Here is a 25,323-nt window from a genome sequence, read left to right as displayed (position 1 = left end):
CCTTTCAGTACAGATCTTGCTAACACTCGTTTCTTCAAATTTCATTCCTCTACAGCAGCTCATCCTAACCCTCTCGTAGAACATGGTATCTTCCTCCACACTAGGGTTTATTAGTGGGATACTAATATCCTGATAGGGTTTTTTTTTTTTTTTTTTAATTAGGCTTTTCAAATTTCGGTTTAGGACTTTAGAACTGTATCAGAGGATATTAATTTTAGAGTTCTGGGAAAGTGGGGGCTAATGAGTCACATTATTAGAAATCAGAATCATTTTATTAAAATGAACATACATAATTTTGTAGAGGTTTTGGTGTAGTGGATAGAAGAGTGGCTTTGTAAGTGGGAAATTACCAGTTTGAATCGCGCTTCTAAGGAGATTGAAGAGAAAATGGCCTCGTGACCTACTCTTATCGTGAGAGCAAAGCACGTTACTGGAGTGACACCACAGGGTGACTTCTCACTCATGATTTTCACGTATTTTTTAAATTTTTTTATTAGGTACCACATTTGCTTGTTGCAACTATCGGTGCAGTAGTAAATTCCAATAAAAGATTAAAAAAATATAAATATTTCTTAGGTGAGTTCTTTGGCTTCGGCAGTGGCACAAGCCACTGACAAGCTGGTCTCGCGATTCGTCAATTCTTGCTGAAACAACTCCTTTTCAAAACCTACTCCTTGATCCCTAAATCCTATCTTTTCCGACCACTATTTCAAACTGAGATGTGGCGTAAAAATGCTCAGACTTGAAATCTAATTTAGGTAGAGTAATCACCGACTTTGTACAATAATCTTCACGAATTATGCGCATGATATTGCTACACAATCCTAGTAACCTCTTGATAGGATCCCAAAATATGTAGAATCATGAGGGACTGAATAACTGATGCTCGCTACAAGTTTTGAGTGAGAAATCTCTAATCAAAAATTAAAAAAAAGGTTTAAATTGGGTCGAATTGGGAATTATATGTCCAAATAGGGTTTATTAGTGGGATACTAATATCCCGATAGGTTTTTTTTTTTTGAAATTAGGCTTTTCAAATTTCGGTTTAGAACTTTCTATCAGAGGATATTAATTTTAGAGTTTTGTGAAAGAAGGGGGGCTAGTGAGTCACATTATTCTCAAAAGAATCATTTTATTAAAATGAACATACATAATTTTGTAGAGGTTTTGGTGTAGTGGATAGAAGAGTGGCTTTGTAAATGGGAAATTACCAGTTCGAATCGCGCTTCTAGCTACATTTTATTTGTGTTAGAAAAATTATTAATATTATTAGTATGTGCTTATGCCTCTAAACGCGATACCCAATTAGTTGTTGGGAACGATAATACCCGACCGTCTGTAAAAAAAGCGAATAAACTTTCGCAGTCTTGAACTTCGAATTGTTCCTGTAGTAGAATCAAAATGCAGTACATAACATCAGAAATGTGTGATCGTTTCAGTCAAAATTTATCCACAAAATTACCTCGGTGTTAGAATCCTAAACTATTTTACCTAATTGTTACCTTAAGTATCAAATTATCTAATGATAACTTGTTAAATTAAATTTTCAAGCACATTATAAACTGCAAGCAAAGTCTACTAGCTGCAACTTGTATGACCTCCTTTTAGTATTTATTGCATCCTTCCCAATTAGAATGTTGCACTTTTTATTTAGTGATTCGAGGGGCGCATCTTATAACAAAATATATTAATACTTTTATCTCTGAATTCAAAATAAGTATTAATTTATTCTAAAAATTAGGTACAAGATGTTAGTTTAAAAATAGCATTACTATTTTGATACTGTACTATTCATAACGGTTGAGCCATTTGGAAAAATAAAACAAACTCACAGCCAGATCATTGTTTGTTTTTTCCATTAAATTTTATCTTATTGAAAACCATTGTAAGGCACCTGGAATTTTGTAGTACGTTTATTAGAATCTTGTATTAGATTTGTATTTTCTCGAAAACAACTACATTTTCTGTAAACTTATAGTGTTCGAAAATGTTTCTCAAGGCATTACTGAGGAAAAGATGACTTAAGCTTTCCATTAATGTGCTATTTAAGTACAGTGTACGGCCTCATTACCTGTACAAATACTATTAGAAATTATTATTCAAGTAAAATCCCAATTTGAGGTTAAAACCTATGGCCACTTTGCTGAATAAATACATTTTGAAGTTTTGAGCGTCTTTTTTTTGGCACCAAATTTGAAGTTTTGAGTGAAAAACTATTTTTACGTAAATTACAGTCGTTCGAGTTTTCGCTCTTTATTTTGGTTAAAATTAATTATTATTTAAAGATTAATTTCCATTTACAGCTAATTCTGATTTCAGTCACATTCAGCAGTAGAATTCAATTAACTTAACACTAATGAAAATAGAGATTATGGAGTCTCTCTTTAAGAATTATTTTTTAATCAACATTTTTCACTTCTAATTTTTGTATTTACTTTAAATTATTTGAAAAAGAAAATTTTAATCAATCTGTAAACAAAAATACCTTGAATCTTTAAAGAGATTTAAACAATTAAAAATACAAAAAGCTCAAATTAAAAAATGTAAAAAAAACTAAAATTTATTATATTGAAAGTGTGCAGCAGCAAGCTTAGAGTGCAGCAAAAACTCATTGCCGTAATTTGTACCGGTGCAAAGACTTTCTTGCTGAGTATCTTTTAAACCAAGAACCAAACGATAACAACTAAATTTTGAATTTTAGCGATGATTAAAATCATCTTTTCGAAAAAAATAAGTATTTACTGTGACACTGCATTTTGAAGAGATAATTTAGAAATGAAATTTGTTCCTTTTAATGAAGAAATCTTTTGGCTCTAACTGTTTCTAAGCGTAAACTTTGGAGTTACATTTTGGAGCTCCACGTAAATCTAAGAAAATTTTTGGATTTATTAATAGGAAAATATGTGCTTCCGCGTGTGATACCTATTTTTTGATAGTTGGAAATTAGGTTCACCTAAAAAAACCCATTTTTTGTTTGCCTTTACTTCCTTCAACTATTATATTCAAAAATTTATAAAGGTATATATACATAAAGGCACCACGGTAGCCGAGCGGTTAGAGGCGAGGCCCGCAATGATAATGGTAATTTGTTTGGTATTGGGTTCGATTCCCCGATCTTAGGCCTTGCATTTTATTTAATAGGTTATAAAAGAAATTTACAGTAAAGCATGTTTACTAGTCGCCACCGTCCACGACACCTAATTGGTAGTTGGACGGGAAGCCCGCCTGAAAAAATAGGCGACACTTTACTTTACTTATAAATAAATAAATAGAACAATCTCCTTTCATTGTTTTCGAATCCATTCTCATCAAATGGTCGCAGATACAGATTGAAATGCATTCTGAAGCTAGCTTCATATTTTATTATTTTAATTAAGCCCTTGATGAATAAAAATTTTGGCGTAATGAAAAAATAAATTAATTAAATCATAAAATAAATTAAATAATAATAAACTCATATAATTATATCAAATGCCTTTATATAAAATATTTGAAAATAGGCCTTTGGTTAATTTAATTTACACCTAATTCTATACACTAAAAGGTATTTGTTAATTATAACCTTTTATTAGCTTACAAAAAAGTGGATTTTTTATTAAAATGTTGCCTTTTGTTTTTAATTAATAATCTATAAAATACACTAATTTACAAAATTCATAAATTAAAACATACATTTGGTTATAAATTTAAATTAAATAGTAAAAACTAATTTAATAAATCTATTCAAAAAGTTTTTTTTTTTCTTTTTTTTAATGTTCGTTTGAATTTCATGAAATTAATAACTTTAATTATTATTAAAGTTATATTAAGTTAGTATTAAATAATACATGTTAACGATTAGTTAGTAGTTTTAAAAATTGGTAATGAATTTTATCGGTGGAAATCCTAAAAACAAATTTAGTTTTGAAGTTCACAAACTATTAGAGGCTACAATTTGGCGCTTTAAGTTTTAAGTTTTGCGGTTAGGGTGCTCTAGTTTTCAAAATGAAATAATATTTTAAAATTGTATTTTAATTTTAAAAGTTTTTTCTCTTTTTTTTTTTTTATTGAAGTCAAATGATTTTTTTAAAAATAATAAAGTATTAATTATCTCACATCCAAATTAATTGTATTTTTTTAAATAATTTCAGAGTGGTAAATTACATTCCAAAATTAAGTATGTATCTGAAACTTTCAGTAACTTTAAACGTTCGTTTCATAGTTATGGAATTCAAAAACATTTTGAAACTACAAAAGATAGTATTAGAAATATTGTTTCACTCAAAAAAGAAATTGCCCTACCTTTAATTTTGAAAAAGTGTTGAGATGTCCACCAGTAGAGTTCACCAGATAATCCAATAATACACTAAATCGAGAATTTTTGTTTTCTTCACAACAGCCACCAGTTTTAGATAGTAAAACTAAGTAAATATAATATTAAGTCACAGAATGAGTCACTTTTAAGTTTTATTATTTTTTAATTGAATCATTGGGAAAAAAAAAAAAAAAAAAAAAAAAAACAGGAACACAAAAAATAGCTTTTTTTTCCAAATTCCACTTTCTTTTATTTCCCCCTTAATTTGCTTTCTTTATCAGAACTAGAAAGCAAGAAAGTAAGAAAGAAAGACAAAAAAGTAAAACTGCTAGAGCTATTCGAACAAACAGTTTACCCCGGGGATACGCACTGTTCCGGCTCGGGAACTGGGGTAGCACTGGGGTGGGTGCCGGCCGCCTCCTGCTGCCGCCTCACGGTCTTTGCCGATTTCTACCGGATTTCAACGAAATATGATACTCCTATGTTTTCCACAAAATCTTTGAATTCTTATTTTATTTTTTTAATTTTAACCGCTAAAAAGGGCGATTAAATGAAAGCAATTCCATTTTGGGTAAAAAATAATAATAATAAATTGATAACTAATTAAAATAAAAAGAAAATTTAAACTGGATATTAAATATTTGTAAAAGTTACAAAAATTTATTTATCATTTCGCTTTTCTTATGCTTGCATAGAACTTAATATCTACGAACATTCATGCAATGAATTACATTATTTTGTTGCTTACGTTTTACTCGGTTACTATTCCAGTTACTACTCAAAGAATCTCCGAGTACTTTTTCTCTTAGTATTCAACTATGTTTTCCTAGAGTTTGTCCTCCATGTTCACTAAAACTTAGTACTTTAGTAGAGAGTATATATTTTTAAAACAAACATTTTTTTCTCTACGGTATTATTAAAATATTATTAGTTATTATTGTAACTTACAGTTTTTTTTGCCTTTTTTTGGCATTGGCTTTCGCCATATAGCCAGCATCCTCTAGGTGCTTATCACTAGAATATCACTCACTCTCCATTCTTACTTATAAATACATTCGCTTCACACATTCATACCTCTATTATATACAACTATTTACCTGCAAACTTACAACTAATGGATGGATCAGTATTCTATATTCCTGCCATCCTTATAGCTTAACCGAAATTAAAATCACGTAATGCTTCTCTAATCATTTTCTTCCATTCATTCTAATCGGCTATAACTTTTAAATACATTCACATTTCTGTGCTAGCTCTGCTACAGACTTATAGATGTTGGTGAAGAATATTATTTCTTCGTAGCGAAATGGTGCATCTAGTAAATACCTGTATAGGTCGTCAAACATTCGTTTCCTTTCTACTACGAGTACATAACGTGGGCATATCATTATTATATGTTTGAAATCCTGCTCCTCATTGCAATCTACGGCAAAGAGGAGAGAGGACCTTTTTTGTTGATCCTGTGAAGATACGATCCACACACAGCGTGGTACACTCTCAGCCTGCTTATTGTCCATAACAACCCATTTATTAGTGACAGTTCCCCTTAAACCATGGTTGTCTAGGTAACTGATCTGCCATAGTTTTATAGAATCTCCCATTACTGTAATCTGTCTGTCTGGCCATGTTTGTAGTGCTGCTTTTGCAATTATACAGTTGATATCGGTGTGTGAACTTACAGTTTAGCAATATTCAGAGATTAAACAACAACATGCCAGTTTTAAAATCATGTAACAACTTTTTACTATTAGCAGACTTAGAGAAAACTGAGAATGGAGCTTGGGATAAATCCGGAATATCCCACTAGAGTTTATTAGTGGAACAAAATCTATGTCCCAATGTGGTTTTTTAGTGGGGCACTAATGTCCCAGTAGAACACTAAGGGAAGACTAAAAATCTACTGAAATAAACATTTTAAATAGAAAAATGGGACATATTATTCCCGCGAGAATTTTTAAATTCTTAGCGGGACAAACACAACCCAATAGAAGCTAAAGGGATAATTGAATTTTTCTAGTTAAAAATTAAGATCTATTTTTATTTTTGTTTTTATTTATTTAAATTTCTTTTTTTGCATTGATATATTCTTCCCTTGAATCTTCCCTGAAGAATGAAGCGTCCATGATCTCGAGATCACCTGATCGCATGATAGAAAAGGGTATTCTTCGAATTCACTTCAACGGCATCCTGTGTTAGCCGACTCATGATGGTTATCGTTGGATGGCCCTCATTCAGTTCTTTCAATTTTGTTTATGTATTATACCTGCTCATAGTTACTTGCTGCGAATAGGCAGTTTCTTGTACTGAAGCTAAAGAATGTTCACGCCAAGTAGACGTTAGCCGTTATTTTCCAAGTCGAATGGTGGTGTCTCACTAAGAGATAGAAATGTGTAAGTTTATGATAAGGTTTTAGAGCTAGGCCTGCTAAAACCAAAATTGGGCCGATTTGGCGAGGCGGACGACCAGCTCTGTACTGTAGTTAAACGCTAGTTTGCGATATAAGACCTCTGGCACTAGGAGACCATGGAGGATAGTACGCAAAAACTAATCTACTGGGATAACAACGGCCTGCAAGAGGTCAGAACATTAAGCTTCTTCTGTTTGCACAGCCACAGGAAAAGCTGTGGCTCTAATCTAATCTAAAAAGCAGTCGTGGTCAATTTCAATTGATAATTTTCTGAAAATATTGTAACTAAATGCCTAAAATCTGGATTATCGTACAAATAGTTGAAAGCCACTGTGGTAAATCCGATCTAAAGCTCAGCTAGAAGACTCACTGAACTCTTCACATAACTTTTAAGAAAAGCTTTTTCTAAGTTGGGAAAATCTAATAATAGCCAAGCGTGAGCTTCATACTAGATTGTTTACGTCTTTTTACTTTCTGTTATTTAGTTTTTAGGAAGCCTTTACACTTTTTTGCACTGGGCGCTTTCACTTAGTGACGAGATTGATCTTATTCTGAGATAGTATGTGTGTGGAGGAGGGGGGGAATGTGTAGACAGTTCAAAATAGAAATTCTTTTAGCCATGAGAGAAGAATCTGGCACAAAGGTTTCACTCAATATCGGACCGCCCTTCACTTAACTTATCGGTCAACACTTCAGTGAGCGCTTCTTCTGTCTTTCTCTCTTTCTTGCTAAAAGAGAGTCTCTCAAAGAGAGAGCATGACTCATTGAGAGAGAGCATGACTGACCCGGAGAGAGCGAAAGATTGGCAGAAAGAGAGTCCATGGCACCCACATTTTCTCCAGTGTTATTTACCTAAATTTTATAAAAAAATAAATTTAAAAAATACCTAGGTATATAAAAGTAAATTTATGGAACAAAATTTAATTGAAATTTGAGAAGTTTTTGTAAGAAAAAGTTTTAAGGATCTAATTCTTTACTTTTTCCTTATTTTTATTTTTCTATGTTGTTTTTAAAAATGTATTTATTGCTTTTTGTAAAAATATACATTTTGCAATTAGTTAATGATGTACAGTGTAAAGACAATGCGGCTCTAAGGGGTTACTCTCACTAGAAGTGGGTGCAATGAGAGACGCCAGTCTTTGCTGGGACTGTCCAGGGATTTAGTAAGTCTTTTTTCACTGGAAGAGATCACGCAGTATCGCCATTTCAAGCGCTTTAGTGGATTTGTCGGGCTAGGAAATGAAAGTTAGGGCTTAAGGCTGTAGGATTAAGATGATAGATAGATTGGTAGTGGTAGAATGGGAAATGTAAGCGAATTAGTTCGGAAATAAACTGCCCGTTGAGATTTGATGTTGCGGGGGGACTGGGCAAGGTCAGGAACGAATGGGATTCGCAGGTCTGTGTGGATGGTATGTTTGCTCACGGAGAAGGGTGCGTCCAGGTGATGGTTCCAAGGATTTTCGGAGGGTTTGGATCCTTTTTAGGTTCGAACGCTTAGCTATTCCGTACAGTTTTAAGTCCGTAGGTCTAGATGGGAGTAAGTAGGACTGTGTACAGTCATTTCTTGTTTTTAAGAGTCAGTTTTGACCAGTTCTTAGACCGCCCGTTGAGATTTGATGTAGCGGGGGACTGGGCAAGGTCAGGAACGAATGGGATTCGTAGGTCTGTGTGGATGGTATGTTTGCTCACGTAGATGGGTGCGTCCAGGTGATGATTCCAAGGATTTTGGACTGGAGGATTTAGATACTTTTTAGGTTCAAACGCTTAGCTATTCCGTACAGTTTAAATCCGTAGGTCCACATGGGGCCAAGTAGGGCTGAGTAGTCATTTCTTGTTTGTAAGAGTCAGTTTTGACCAGTTTTTAGACTCTTGAGCATCCGGTATCTCGGGTTTAGTCATAAAACTTTAAAATCCAAAAATGTATTGCTTCTTCCGTAACTGGAACATATTCCTCCTAATTCAGTAGACCTTTCTGGAACCGCCAATGATTTGGGAATGTCTCATGCCAAGACTAATTATTACTTTACAGAGTAATAATTTTGAAATGGGATCCTAAGCGATCCATTAAGTGCTCTGAGAATGTCCTTCTAACATCAGACGCTTCCAAATTGATAAAAATAAAATAAATCATATTAAAAACAAAACCAAAAAGAAAACACGAATAACAGTTTATCTAAAGCTGTAAAAAATGTGTTGTCATGCAAGAGAATGAATCATAGATCTCAGAGAATGTGTTGTCATGCAAGAGAATGAAACATAGATCTCAGAAAATGAAGTAAAGTGCTTTATATTACAGCAAGAAAATTTATCTGCTGGTACAGTTTTTGGTTACAAAATGGCCAGGGATCTCATTAAATAACCCTAATATATTTTCACAAGAGCATATTTCTTCAACGCTAACTTACCATCACCGTGTATGAAGAGATTACTAACTTCACAGTTAGTTTTAAAGGGCTCCTGCCCCCCTCCCCGTCCCCCGGGCGGGAGCTGGAGGGAATTATTAATAACATAAGAAACTAGGTCACCAGTGAACTCTGTGGTTTTTCTTTCCTTTGCCTGTTAAATTTATTTTGAATCTCTTGGTAAATATTACTGATTGATGATGTACACGTAGCAAAAATCTTTATTTTCTGTATTGAGGTTATAAACGAAAATTATTAATTTTCACAATTTTCAAGTTAATTCACAATGAAATGAATATCAACTTGATTTATTTAATTATTTATTTACAATACGGGCAATCACCCAGTTACAATGAAATATAATTTTAGTAACATTTAATATTAACGTAACATATAATAATTTATAGAATATACATATATTATACATATATACATATGTATTCATAGAATGTACAAATTTTGAAATTTTATATTTTTGAGGGGAGAAGTTACCCAGTGATAACACTCCCTAAGTCATCTCTAGGTTTAGCTACTCTCCTCTGAAAAGAGAAAATCACGAGGCCACTGACGTTTTAGTCGTCTGGGAGGATGATCTGGATGGTGATGTGATGATAATTGGCGGACAAGAGGATTGGAATGAGAGTGCAAGTTCTGATGAAAACTTTTATAGCGAGTTCGTGCAACCTGACCTACAAACGGAATTTCTAGATCTGTGTGGATAGTTAGATTTGAAAAGTAAAATGGAGCGTTAACGATAGTGCAGAGAATTTTGAATTCGTTGAAGATTGGAGCGTTTCGTTGAACCCCACAGTTTAATACCGTACGTCCAGGCGGGTTTTAGTATGGAATTGTAAATCAGTCGTTTGTTATTAAGTGAAAGTTTTGAACGTTGGTCTAGTAGTCTTTTAAGTAGTCGATAACGCCTGTTAACTTCAGTTCGTTTAAGTCGTGTGTGCGGTATATATTGAAATAGAAATAAAATATAGACATACTTTACTAAATAGATATGCTTTAAAATATATACTTTAAAATATAAAAATAGCTATACTTTATTTAATTAATAAATCTTAATATCACAAAATAACTGGTACTACTCATTGGAAAATCAATTATTTAAAAAACGTTTCAATTCAATCATGCTGGTGCTGAATACATCAAAATCAGCGGGTAGATGATTAACTTGATCCGCAACTCATGGAAAATAACTTAATCTACGATTATTAGTTCCATGTCACACTTTAGAAAACACTTGTCTTTGTCTAGTACTGTTTGTTGGCACATGAAAATTTAACAATGATTACAGTCAAGGCAGTTAATATTATTATTTAGTATTTTTGAAAATAAAAATTAAGTCGGTGGCTTGTCTACGAAACTGTAAAGTATTCAAACCAGTAAATTTCATTATGTCATCGTACGGTACTTCCGTCTTGGCTTTTGTATCTCGATACCAGAGCAATCTATAATATATGATTAATCTATTTAAATTAACTTTGACTAAATTTTTCTCTTATTAGAACTAGAGTGTAGCAATTTCATCAGGATTTTCGTATTCCAGACAAATAGTAATGGCAACCCTAATACCTACACATTAAACATAGAAGAGGCAGGTGAAGTGTACAATGTACATGCATTTAGCATACCCACAGTCAAACTCTAGAGCTGATTATCTCCCGTTGAACAATCTCCAGATCCTAAATTCTATGAACAAGTGCTGGAGCACTTAAGGAAGCACAACGGATCTGTAGGTGCACGGTTATACGAACATTATAACTGAACTTCAATGCCGTATGATCAAGTAGGTCGCAGTAACAACAGGTATAAGAGTCTTCTGTTTTGTAGGTTAAGTTTAGATCGTTTGTCAAGTAGTCTGGCGAGAAGTTTGTAGTTTGTTGGTTAGTTTCTTGTCTTTTCAGTCTAGTATGGGGATTACAAGTCAACCGTTTGTCTAGGTGCAGTCCAAGGTAGCGTACTTTGTCCTCAGTTGGTATAGGAGTTTGGTTCAAGATGATGGGAGCTAGGATTTTTCGTCTTAGAGTAAATACTATATATTTTGATTTCGTAACGTTAGTTTTGATTCGCCATTTGATAAGCCTGTCCTGTAAGTGGTTGATGTGCTTTTTGAAGAGTTCGTGTAGCAATAAGAGGATCGGAATGTGGAAATAAGATAGCAGTATCGTCAGCAAAGATGGAGAGGATGGTATTTGGGTGTTGAGGTATGTCCGCTGTAAATAAGGAGTAAAGAAGAGGACCTAGGACACTGCCTTGAGGAACACCAGCTCGAGCTAGGTAGATTTCAAGAGTCTGCTGCTCCACAGTTGACTCTGAAATATCGATCTTTTAGGTAAGATTTGAGGATGAGGTAGTATGTATGAGGAAGAATCTCCCTCAGCTTAAACAGTAGTCCCTCATGCCACACTCTGTCGAACGATTGAGCGACATCAAGGAAAACACTCGGGTAATACTGCTTTCGCTCAAGGGAGGTAGCAATAGTGTCTACAACGCGAAGCACCTGGTGAGAAGTTGAGTGATGTCTCCGAAATCCGAATTGATGATCCGGAATCATATTTTGTTCTGACTCTAAAGGGTAAAGTCTTTTAAGAAGTAGCTTTTCGGAGGATTTTGGAAAGAACTGGTAGTAAGCAGATTGGTCGGTGGGAAGTAATACTAGGGATGGGTTTCGTCGGTTTTAGTATCAATTTGATGACAGAGAAACACGCTTTATAAATTTATAAATTAAATTTATAAAAACTGTTGGGAAATACCTGAAATTTAACAATTTCTGAGCGAAAATTGAAATTATTCTGACATAATTTATAGTGCATAAAATGAAAACTTGTTATTTAAGCAAGGTAACTATTGCATTTAAATGCAAGGTATATAGTGAGATCCGCTTCCATTTCCTATGTGTAACAGAGCAAGCGTGTTATATACACAAATAGTAACAAACAAAGGGATTTAATGAATAAGACTGTATAGCAGTTGAAGGTATACTGATAGTTGGAACAGTTTGGTAATTCTAACGAAGCTTCTCTCTCAGCTTGGTTATGTCAACAGGGAACTGGGCTTAATCTCAGAGTGACTCTTGGCTACAGTTTGTGGTCAATTCTCTCCAACTTAATTCAGACAGTGGCAATGTTTCTCTACTATTCTATGCAACTTTTCCAACATTTTAATATCGACACTGAAGGCTATAATATTTACCTTTAAATTCCATTTAGACAAATTAAAACTAGACAGTTTGTATCTTAATTGAATTATAAGTTCCTTGAGCTTATTTAAGTGTTGCCGGTATGAGCTGAATGGATTTTGAGCTTGGACGCTCTCGTCAGGATCCATAATATGGAAAAAAAATATGCACGAACTCAGTAAAGTTGATTAGGTATTTTTTGTATGGCAATTTTTTACACCAGGAAAAAGGAAGTGACTTATTAACGTGAGAGAAAATCCCGTGGAAATCCTTTGGAAAACTAAAATAAATAAATGGATGAAAGATACCCAAATTTCCCACCCAGTTGATATTTACTTGTATTAAACGTTCAAACCCACAAGAAAAAATTTTTCACCACCAAATTTTCATTAACTTTAATTCTGATTTCTCCCAATTTTCTTGAAATAGAAAGCCGTTCATCACTTAAAAATGGGCACTTGGAAGTTTTCTAAATAAGACGCAGTTCCAAGATCCAGATCCTTCGTCTTCCTTCCATCTCGGACTCTCCTCCATTATCCCAAGAACTCTCCAAAATTTATTTTTCAAATAAGCAATTGAGAAAACTAAAGTGTGATGAAATTTAATCATTAAAACTGTCCGGTAGGGCTATAAAAAGATAAAATTTCCAAATTTTCTTTATAATATAGGGCAAATCCTACTTTATAACTTTATTTTTGTTGCCAAAAAATGAGCAAAAACGGCATTTTAAGAATTTTCTTTTTGCTTCGAGAGGTGCGCAACATCGAAGGTCCTTTGCACCTAAACTATATTGGAGAATAGACACTCTACTCTAACATCTAATCTTAGTCGAAACTAACCTATTGGTTGCCCTAACTCTTTCCTTTTAACCTAACTAACTAATATTGGGAGTGGAGTAGTCAATATTCCTCGCACCCTATAGAGATCTTGCCAAAATTTTAAAATCACCTATTTACACAAAATTTATATACGCCCTCATACAATCATCCTAATTAGTACATTCGTCCTAATAGATACGTTCATCCTAATAAATACATTCATCCACATAAATACATACATCCTAATAAATACATTCATCCTGATAAATATATATACTTACATTGTTATATTGAATTAAAAACCTTAATATCTTTAAGGAATTGCAGAGTATTTTGTACGTTGTTTTCGTTATCGTTCGATACTTCTTCCACTTATGAGGGAATGTTAAACATTTTCTTAATTTGTTGTTGCTGTTCTTCTTCTTGTTACCTATTTGTAGACAACGTAGCGCCTAAACGCATGAACCGATTTCCTTGAATGAGGTACCATTTAAAATAGTAGAATTGCAGTAACAGAAAGAGTCAAGAGCAAGTAATTATACTTACAATCTGATATTTGTAATTTAAACTAACAATTATAGTTTAAAAGAAAACAAAAAAATTAATAATTAATTATTACAAAACTGCAAACTTAACAATATAAATTATCACTCAGTGATTAGTTGTTGAACGTGGAGAGAACACTAACTTGTACAACTACAAATTATTCAGCCGGTGTTAGTTTCTCTATTAATCAGATAAACTTGGATTTACTGCAATCGCTGATCTGTAAAGTTATAACCGAGTTTTGTTAACTTAATAATTAAGCCGGGATTCTTGGCGAAATAGTTAACTGTTTTGTCTTCAAATAAAGAATCAATAGAACTCTATACACTAATGTTAACAAATGGAATAAATATTTAGTTTTAGTAAATAGTATGTCTAATATTGAGCTAATAGAAATTTACCAATTATTGAGTTTTACAAGCTGTATTTCATTCTTTACATAAACTGTATTGCAATTTTTTTAGCAGTTCTGGCAACTCTCGTCAATATATTAAAAAACAGAAGAAGATATAAACTATCTTTCCGTTGAAATTAATTGCTAAGCTGTACTGTGGTACTGGTTTTTGATTTCCGATCTAGGCCTTGGACTTTATTTAGTGGTTAATATGAGAACTTTATATTAAAGTAAGTTTTCTAGTAGCCTTCTTCCACGACACCTAATTAGGCTGTTGGACGTTCAGCTCGCCTGAAAAAGTAGGCTTTCTTTACTTTACTTTTCCCCTAAAATTCCAATATTAATTTTAGGAGAAACGGATCCATTACAACCTTAATTTCTTGCAGCTGTTATTGAAAATAAACTTAAACATATAGCGCCCTGTTCGAACTGTGGCCAGTAGCGTATCTCCCAATTAAGTTCCAAGGCTAAGACTTCCCAAAATATTTATATATTTTATTTTAATAAAAATAGTTATTTATTTAACAAGTGTGGAAAGTAGTACTTTTCCTCACGCGAGGCAGGGTTTGCACGCACGAGCGAGCGAAGTGAGGCGAGTGCAAGTGCTAATTGCCGAGTGTGAGGAAAATACTTGACACTCGAGTTAAATATTATATTTTTTCTGCAACCATTAGATTTATTAACTAAAAAAATTAAAAATTTCATTTTTACAGTCTACAAAAAGTAATTTATTTATTATAAACATTTATTGTTATATTACAATTATTTACATTACTTACGTATTTACATTACTTATTACATTTTCTGCTGTTTCTTTTATTGATGGAGGAGTGTTTTCTAAACAGGCATCACTAGAATCCATTTTAAATTTCTATAAGGTAACACTATAACCTTTTTACTGTTATAATTAAAAATATCTAATTATTTATTAAAGTATTATTTTTATTTCTATGTTCTTTTCAATTTTTATTTTATTTTTTAATATTCGTTTTTTAATTATTTGTTACGTTAAATAAGGTTATTAAAGTTTTACAGAAAATATTTATGTTAATAACAAAACTTCTTATATCAAGGAAGCACAATAAAGTTTTTCCACTCACTAGTGAGGAAAGTGACACTAATGGGAATTTTTCCCCACTAGTGTGGGAAGTTGGGCATTACACAGCTGATTTTAATTGAGTAATGAGAACTTCCCTACATGGTTGCAGAAAAATGATTTTTTTATTACTGCCTACATTCAGAAAAAGAAAATGAATATGATGGAACAAATCCTTTTAAATTACAAACCCTACGAATAAACAATGGCTGTATATTCAAGAATTAGAATTTCATAATGAGAATCTCATCCTACAGTTCTCCATTTCAATTCTCTGTTCGTACTGTTCGATAATCTTGAAGGTTCGAAGGCTAACTCTTTGTTTAATCCCCGGGGGTTATAGAAGAGATAAGGCACGCTTCGAGACTAATCACGCTATCAAAAACTCAAAAACTTTAACTGCCATTAATTCTGTTACTTCCCAATCAGAAAATTGGTTCGACTATTTTGGAAAAACTTTCTAAGGATTTCTTGCTGTATTAGTTTGTTCTTTTTGTCTGGGACCCAAATTTGGGGCTTAGTGGTAGGTTGAAAGTTGAAATGATTATTCAAAAATAAATAGCACTATTTCTTTATTGGTTTTATGTATGACATCACCTTTTTTACAAGGTTATCCTTCAGTTGATTATGCGTATTGTTTCTTGTGGATCACAAATGCTAGAGGCCTTATAATGCAAAATAGTTATTACAGTGCCATCTGACGGGGTTTAAGAGACTTAACTTTGTGCCCCTGCTACACTCGTTACCGGGAACTGGACCCACATACACTCTACAGAGATGTTGTCTTAACCATCATTCCTTACAAGAAATTAAATCATCATAAGCATCATCAGCTTAGTGCTGGTGAAAACCGGCGTTCCTAGTTCCCAAAGAAACCGCGAGGACCAACGGCGTTTACCTTGGCTAGCAGAGACTTTTAACGTCGCATGCGGACTCCTGTCCAACTCTAAAGCTCCAAGACTCGCAGATAAAAAAAAAAAGCGCCCTACGGAACACCAACCAGGTCTACATTACTGGGTCGAGTTATTGTCCTCGCCTAAAGCCTTTTGCATGAAATTCCCCCCTTAAAATTTTCTCATAATGACCCAAGATTATGTAACAAGCTTCGCAGACTTATTTATTACATTCCAATTTTGAAATGACCCTGAAAAGTCAATTTGGAAAATATTTCATCAGTTATTGATCTATACGTAAAGTAATTGCCTACATTTTTTTTTTTTAGGCGCGGCTTTACGTGCAACTACCAATGATGAATCGAGGACGTAGTGGAAATACATACATCACTATTGGTAATATTTTGTTATTTTTAACAAATAAAAAGTAGCTTCACGCGGGATTCGATCTGGGGATCTCTCCCACTTACCAATAATCCACGCTTCTTAACCAATACACCAACAGCCACCCCTAGAAAAGTATTAAGAAGAAATGATGTTTAATAAAATAAAAACTACTTAATTTTTTGGGGTAAACCTTTTTTATTTTTCAACATAGTCTCCTTTTAGGCTTATACACTTCGTCCAACGCTGCTCTAGTTTGTTGATCCCTTCCGAATAATAGGATTTGTCCAAGTCTGAAAAATAGCCATTCGTTTCTGCAATCACCTCCTCGTTTGAATAAAATCTTTTTCCCGCCAGCCATTTCTTCATATTGGGGAAGAAATAGTAGTCCGAGGGAGCCAAGTCTGGAGAATAGGGGGGATTTGAAACGAGTTGGAACCCTATTTCCATTAATTTTGCGACCACAACTGCTGAGGTGTGAGCTGGTGCGTTGTCGTGATGGAAAAGGATTTTTTTGTAGGCCAATCGTGGGCGTTTTTCTTGCAGCTCGTTTTTCAAACGGTCCAATAACGATGAATAATATGCACCTGTAATACGATAGTTTTACCCTTTTCCAGATAGTCGATGAGGATTATTCCTTGCGAATCCCAAAAGACAGTCGCCATAATCTTTCCGGCCGAAGGAACGGTCTTCGCCTTTTTTGGCGCAGATTCCCCCTTGGTAACCCATTGTTTAGATTGTTCTTTGGTCTCAGGAGTGTAGTGATGTAACCATGTTTCATCCACAGTGACGAAACGACGCTTAAAGTCCTGCGGATTCTTCTGGAACAGCTGCAAACCGTCCTTGCAACACTTCACACGATTTCCTTTTTGGTCAAGCGTGAGCAATCGCGGCACCCACCTTGCGGATAGCTTTGTCATGTCCAAATGTTGATGCAAAATATTATGTACCCGTTCATTCGAGATGCCCACAGCACTAGCAATCTCACGCACCTTCACTCTTCTGTCATCCATCACCATATCATGGATTTTATCAATGATTTCTGGAGTAGTAACCTCAACAGGGCGTCCAGAACGTTCAGCGTCACTTGTGCCCATATGGCCACTCCGAAAATTTTGAAACCACTTATAAACTGTTCTAATCGAAGATGCAGAGTCACCATAATGTTTATCAAGCTTCTCTTTAGTCTCCTGAGGCGTTTTGCCTTTCATAAAGTAGTGTTTAATCAACACACGAAATTCTTTTTCGTCTATTTTTTGAAAATCACTCGACTTCCTCGATGCAAACGAATGCCAAACACAAAGAAATAGACCGATATGGCTGAAACTTGGTGTGTGTTCTTCCAAGAGATGCTACTAACTAAACATAACCTCGATCCGCGCCAGTAGTGCTATTTCTCTGACTTTGCACGGACTTTTCAAACGACCCTCGTACGAACTGTTAGGCAAACGATTCGTCTTTTGACGTTTGCCATTTTCACAATAAAAGATTGCTACAACTTTAAGAGAGAGGAAAAAAAAAATGTATAAAATGCAAGTTGATTGATCTAAAAGTGGGTCGACAGGTACAAGCAATGTTGTTGGCAAGGTGATGAATTGGGTTCTGTTGTGATGTGTTACCTCTGAAATACTAGACTTTGTTCAGAAATAGTACCTATACTGAAGCAGACGCCATGTTATCTCTTGAGGCAGATAATTTAGACAGTTTTCTTTCGATCATTGATTATGCAAAATTTAACAAAACAATTTACAAACTATTGAAAGGCAATTTCAAATTCTATTGAAAATTATATTAAATTTATCAAACTTTAACTTAATAAATCAATAATACAAAGGATAAATGTGAAGGATTTATTTGGATTTATGGTAGCATTTTGTGTGGAATAATGTAGATGGTGGCACCACTGTTTAACGCCTTGTACTACTTGGTCGATAGAATATCTTCCGACTAGTCATTGACGATGAATTATATATAAAGGGGTATTTCCTTTTCGGTAAGAAAGGGTGAAGGCCCAAAATGCGATGGTGAGACTAAGAGAGTGTGGTCTTTACTTGTTCGGGGACCATATAGAATCGATCGATACTAATCGTAGCCAGGAAGAGATGAAGTAGGAAGCCGAGGTAACCGGAAACAATATCTTGTGCCCGCAGATGTTCTGGACACTAGGCTAGCAGCAGAGTTACCTCTTACTCTTGGCTCTTTTGGCTTCAAGTATTGTGCTACACCCTCCTTTTAGGTTTTAGCTACTTCTCTCTCCCTCTCTGTGTATGTGTGTGTCGTACTCTCATCCTGGCCCTCTCGGGAGTTCTTACGCCAGAACATAGTGTACTAACAAGAACCACTTCTCCACACGACGTGCAACATTATATTATACTGAGGACTTAATTTTGTAACTTCTCTCGGTCCTTTATAGCAGCGGCCCTCTCACTTCTGCCTGGAGAAGTATGAGCAGCGCTACACACACATTCCCAAACAAAAAATAAAGCAACTTTATTCTTTATAACTAAAAGGGTTTTCATATCAAAAAAAAGAAGTAGAAGTAGAAGCCTATTTGCCAAGTTTGTGAAGTTAATAAAACAACTCTAGGTAATAAAAAATAAAACTAAAAAATATAAGGTACTCTTCGAGTAACTTTAATCAGAGAAACATATCGTCCGAGAAAAAGGGCAAGTAAAAGGGTGAAATATAGATCAGTACTTTTAAAAAGAGTCCCATTCTTTGTTCTAAAGATGGAACAAAGATTGTCCCCTACTTTCAATGCTAGAAGTTTTTTTTACGAACGAAGCAAGTTTCATTTCAATCCTATCGAAGGTTATATTACTTGGGGAAGTTTTTTTTTCTTTTATTCGAGTTATTTTTTTGGTAATAGTTTGGTTTCTAAAATGATTAATCAGTGATTTCCATCATTCCCCCCATTAAGTACACTTTTCTAAAATCCTGATCCACACTAATGCCTACAAATCTTATTATCCAAAAAACACCTTCAACGAGAAAAATAAAAGAAAAGCAAATTTAGCATATTTGTGAATTAACTAAAGAATAGCACAGTCCTAAACTCGTTAAACGAAAATCCTTTCTTTTGGAATTGGTACCTACCGCTCATTTAACATCATACGCCAATTTCTTCTTTTTATGTTATTTTATTATTTATAATGTAAATTATATAGTTTTGAATATAGTTCTTAAATAAATAAATTATTAAATTACACGTTTGCAAAAAAAAATCGTACTGGATTTGATGATTCCGATCAAATATATTCTTATGGTAGGTGAATTCTTTTCATAATATCGACGCTGTTTTGAGGCCTACTTTTTTGCAATTAATCACAGATTTCTGCAACAATTTTTAAAATAACCCCTATGCATTGTATACCGTTCGAAAGGTGATCGTATGTAGATGTTTTTCCTGAATAGTGCACGGTTTTTTTATATGAAAAGTTTTTGAGAAAAATGAAGTCAAAGTTTTTGGAAAAAATTAGAAACTTGCTATTTCTTATGTTTGGGCCACAAAGTAAAATACTTAATATTATTATTGTGGAATACAAATTAGTTTATTTAAAAGGAAATTTAACGTTCTTTCTAATGAGCTTATTAAAATAACTGTAGCTTTAATAGTTTGAGAAATATAGACATCTTTTTGCTAAAAAGTAGTAACACCTTGAAAAAACATAAAATTAAAAATATCTACAAAATGGAGCCGAATCGAGCCATAGTTTATATGGAATTTTTTGTTGCAAATGATGCCCAGAATCGCCTGCCGAAGTTACGGTAGTCTTATGCTGAACACCCTGTACTATAGGCTCATATTGATTTATTTTCATGTGCTTTGTCATTTCTTTTATAGTGATATTTCGAGTTGTCGTCATTTCTAGTTCAGACCATATTTTTTTCAGGATTATGGTCTATCTAAGTTAGGCTATTATAGCGACAAAAGTAGTAATAATGACAATTGATTATTCAATCAATTAATTAATAAAATTTTGAATAGAAACACTCTATTTATTAGGAAACGGACGTCCTCCGTTATGTGCATGTTACGTGGATTATGAATGGATTGCATGATCTTGCATACTATGCATACTATGTTATGAATATATATATATAGGTAGTGCGTGTGTGCAGCCTCTTACTGAAGCACATTTGGCTAGACGCAAGAGTTCTGTACCTTTCAAATGCGTCACCATTTCCCCAATGCCATTTCCAGAACATTCTACATGCAGCAGTTTCCCTACTCAATATTCTAGTCGACGCCACCCTTACACGATTATCCCCTCTCTGCCATTCTCAGTAAGCTATCACACATCTACACACACGCACGCACACGTCCATATTTCCCACTTTGACACGGAATTTCCGACGTGACGGTCATATGATAAATAGAGTTACTCCCACAATGCCGTGGCCCAATTTAAACCAACAAACTATTTTGGAAATATACTTTAGATAGCAGTGTTTATCACCTACTGTCACCTGCCCATAAACCTCCTCATATTGGAGTAGAGTCAATGCGGATGTCGGGCATTATGCAAAAAACCTTTATATAATTAATACAATTTTTTTTAAAATCTTTTATTGGAATTTACCACTGCAACAGTTGTTGCAACAAGCAAATATGGTAAAAGAAAAAAAATAAATAAAAGAAAATCATGAGTGGAGAAGGCATCCAGTGGTGTCACTCCAGTAACGTGCTTTGCTCTCACGATAAGAGTAGATCACGAGGCCATCTTCTCTTCAATCTCCTTAGAGGATTACCTGGTAATGTGGAGGAAGATAGGTATTCTATGAGAGGGTTAGGATGAGCTGCTGTAGAGGAATGAAATTTGAAGTAACGAGTGTTAGCAAGATCTGTAATGAAAGGGATTTTGAGGTCATTATGGATAGGTGAGGATAGATATGTAGAACTGAGCGTTAAGAAGTTTTCGAAGTATTTTTGACTGTAATGTCCCTGGAGGCGTAGTGAGTTGGAACGCTTAGTCGATCCCCCATACTTCGATGCCATATGATTAAATAGATCGCAGAAGGTATAAGAATCTTTTGTTTGTTAAGTTTCGAACGTTTGTCAAGTAGTCTGGCGAGAAGTTTGTAGCGTTGGTTAGTTTCTTGTCTTTTCAGTCTAGTATGAGGATTCCCATAATACAATTTGTGCTCACGAATCGTCTGTAAGACGAATTGAAGATTCAAATTTGGTTTTGACTCCATGATTCATATTTCAACAGTAACCACCTAATTGCCTTTTTTCATTTTAATTTGCATGATGAATCCAGCAGCTGAACCTTAGATTTTCTCTTTCTAGGAGCTTCTTACAGCTCACTGTCCGGTGATGGACAGTGTTGTCTGTAACGAGAGAACACTGTCCGGAGGCCGGCAGTGCACTGGAAAAAGCTCCGGGCGCTAATGACCTCAGCTGTTGATGCGCCAAAAAAAAAAAAAAAAAAAAATTTGCATGAGTGCATGTGTTTACTAAAGGATTAATAAAGGGCATTATAAAGATAAATCAAGGGTAGCCGAGCGGTTGGAGGCGAGACCTGCAACGCTAAAATGTACTGTTGGTTTAGTGGGTTCGATTCCCGGTCTAAGGCCTTGAATTTTATTTAATGGTTAATAAAGCAAATTTACAGTAAAGTAAGTTTGCTGGTCGCCTCCGTCCACGACACCTAATTGGTAGGTGGACGTAAAGTCCCGCCTGAAAAAAATAGGCAATTACTTTGCTTTTAATTTACTTTAAATGGCACCTCATTCAAGAAAATCGGTTCATGCGTTTAGGCATTACGTTGTCTACAAAAATGGATTTATTTAATGTTTAATATGAGAACATTATGTTTGAAAGTATATTCGCTAGTTGCCTCCTCGGTGATACCTGATTTGGTAGTTGAACGTAAAGCCTGCCATTAATCTAAAGATAGATCAGAAGAATAATTTGGAATAGAGTTAAAATAAAGTGCCTATTTATTTATGAATATGTAACTTACGAGGGTCGTTTGAAAAGTCCGTGCAAAAATAAAAACTACTTAATTTTTGGGGGAAACCTTTTTTATTTTTCAACATAGTCTCCTTTTAGGCTTATACACTTCGTCCAACGCTGCTCTAGTTTGTTGATCCCTTCCGAATAATAGGATTTGTCCAAGTCTGAAAAATAGCCATTCGTTTCTGCAATCACCTCCTCATTTGAATAAAATCTTTTTCCCGCCAGCCATTTCTTCATATTGGGGAACAAATAGTAGTCCGAGGGAGCCAAGTCTGGAGAACAGGGGGGATGTGAAACGAGTTGGAACCCTATTTCCATTAATTTTGCGACCACAACTGCTGAGGTGTGAGCTGGTGCGTTGTCGTGATGGAAAAGGACTTTTTTGTGGGCCAATCGTGGGCTTTTCTTGCAGCTCGATTTTCAAACGGTCCAATAACGATGAATAATATGCACCTGTAATAGTTTTACCCTTTTCCAGATATTCGATGAGGATTATTCCTAGCGAATCCGAAAAGACAGTCGCCATAATCTTTCCGGCCGAAGGAACGGTCTTCGCCTTTTTTGGCGCAGATTCCCCCTTGGTCTCAGGAGTGTAGTGATGTATCCATGTTTCATCTACAGTGACGAAACGACGCTTAAAGTCCTGCGGATTCTTCTGGAACAGCTGCAAACCGTCCTTGCAACACTTCACACGATTTCGTTTATGGTCAAGCGTGAGCAATCGCGGCACCTATCTTGCGGATAGCTTTGTCATGTCCAAATGTTGATGCAAAATATTATGTACCCGTTCATTCGAGATGCCCACAGCACTAGCAATCTCACGCACCTTCACTCTTCTGTCATCCATCACCATATCATGGAATTTATCAATGATTTCTGGTGTAGTAACCTCAACAGGGCGTCCAGAACGTTCAGCGTCACTTGTGCCCATATGGCCACTCCGAAAATTTTGAAACCACTTATAAACTGTTCTAATCGAAGGTGCAGAGTCACCATAATGTTTATCAAGCTTTCTTTTTCGTCCATTTTTTGAAAATCACTCGACTTCCTCGATTCAAACGAATGCCAAACACAAAGAAATAGACCGATCTGGCTGAAACTTGGTGTGTGTTCTTCCAAGAGATGCTACTAACTAAACATAACCTCGATACGCGCCAGTGGTGCTATCTCTCTGACTTTGCACGGACTTTTCAAACGACCCTCGTACATATTATCATTAGTATAACAAAAAAGTTATTTTGAATAAACTGGCCAGCATAAGGGTCTGAGACATCTAATAAATTCTAAAAAATATTATTGAAAAGTTAATGCAGCAAAACTACTTGAATGATATCAATTAAGCATGAATGAAATGTTAGGTACTAACTGATTTGTGTACCTTTTGGCGTTTAATCAACCCTTATAATTAACTTTTTAAACTGTAAGTTTTTGTTAAGGAGATATAATATAATATTTCAATATCTATGGACTCTCGACTTCAAAACAGGAGATCGCGAGGCCACTGTCTTTAGAAATATTGTCTGAGAGACCTGAAAGAAAGATGTTGTACGAGTGGATTGTGATGAGATTGTATGGTAAGATGGAATTTTCCGTAAAGAGTTTTAGCAAGTTGTGTCTGAATCTGTTGGAATGATTTGATTGGTGATTTCAGAAAGGAGCGTTTACTATAGAGCGAAGAATTTTGGACTGCAAGGACTGGAGATCCTTTGTAGGTTTGAGCGTTTGATTGAACTCCACAGTTCGGTACCATAAGCTCAAATGAGCTTTAATATACTTACATAAATAAGTCTTTAATAAGAGTGAGTTTTGATCTATTTTCTAGTAGCCTATTCAGAGATTTGTATTTATAATAATTTTACCTTTACTTCTTTTGATATCATCAAAGCTAGATTATACATTATAAGGTAGATTGTGAGGTAATAGTGTGGAGTATATGAATTATATCAAAATTAATACCTAATCGAAGCGTCAACTTTACAATTTTTCGTGTATGAGTTGGGATGAATATCTTAGACACACTATCTGCAATTTATAAAAGAACACTTTTTCCTGCTAAATAGGGCCTCTAAATATTTTCATAGATTTCTCCGTATCAAAAATTGTCACGATTACAATACTTCCTCTTAGATGTAGTAAGAGGAAGTAAGCGAGTTTCCAAGCTTTAGACAATTTTCTAAAAGCTTTAATAAAAAAAACAAAAAAAAGAATTACAAAACTAGTTCCGTAAAATGTTGCTGTCCTTGTTGCAGCTTCACTTCAGACTGAGCTGAATTTTTAACACAAGCGTCTAAATTAAAGATTCAGTAAGCTTGGAAGTTTGTAATCCCATTTGTTCAGCAAAGCGCTAAGTTAAGCAGATGATTCAATTCGCGATTAACTTCTAACTTTGGGAGTTATTACTAGAATTAAAGATTACTTTTAGGAATCATTATTAAAATAGTAGCGATTATATAAATAAAAAATGGATTATCTTTTCTGTAAAGTGAATTTGTTATTTTAGAATAACAACGTAATAGCAGCTAGTTAGGTCTGAAATTTGCCCTGAAGTTAGAAATAGCATGATCAGCGCAGAATTTTCCTGCTAGAAAAATAGCTTTTGGACAAAATTAATTAAGTAGCTAGGATAATCATTTTAGATCATATTGTAGATTACGCCATCATGCCAAACACAATCAAAAGCTTTTTAACCTCGATCGACCCGTAATCCAGAGGACAATATCCTTGAGACTACGCTTTTATTTCGACAGGAATGGGATTAGCGCAGGGTTCAGCGTATACTGTATTCCAATGCGGAGAACATGGGTTCGAATTCTGGTAGCTGGCCCTTAGATTTTCTCTTCAAAGGAGCTTCTTATATATCACCTATCCAATGATATGCGCTTCACGTTCATGGCCTTTATATCGAGTTAGCCGGGTCCCAAACCAACAGAGAAGCCT

General features: G+C 34.6%; 1 protein-coding gene across 4 annotated transcripts in view; it reads right to left on the bottom strand.

Moving 5' to 3' along the window:
* kek2 (leucine-rich repeat, immunoglobulin-like domain-containing kekkon 2 protein) overlaps nt 1-5,135 on the bottom strand; it is a 562,599-nt gene extending 557,464 nt beyond the window's left edge. For 3 of the 4 annotated variants that reach the window (XM_074133670.1, XM_074133666.1, XM_074133668.1), the window contains exon 1: nt 4,282-4,704. The gene's annotated coding sequence lies outside the window, so the exon portion shown is untranslated. Of the gene's footprint in view, nt 1-4,281 lie in introns of all 4 variants that reach the window. The other variant, XR_012460208.1, reaches the window with a different exon arrangement.
* Nucleotides 5,136-25,323: the final 20,188 nt, after the last annotated feature.

The sequence above is a fragment of the Rhodnius prolixus genome, unplaced genomic scaffold, assembly GCF_049639745.1.
Source record: "Rhodnius prolixus isolate KJV_2025 unplaced genomic scaffold, Rpr scaffold_10, whole genome shotgun sequence".
Lineage (NCBI taxonomy): Eukaryota > Metazoa > Arthropoda > Insecta > Hemiptera > Reduviidae > Rhodnius > Rhodnius prolixus.
Note: the sequence above shows the minus strand (reverse complement) of the source record. Positions and strands in the feature narration are given on the sequence as shown.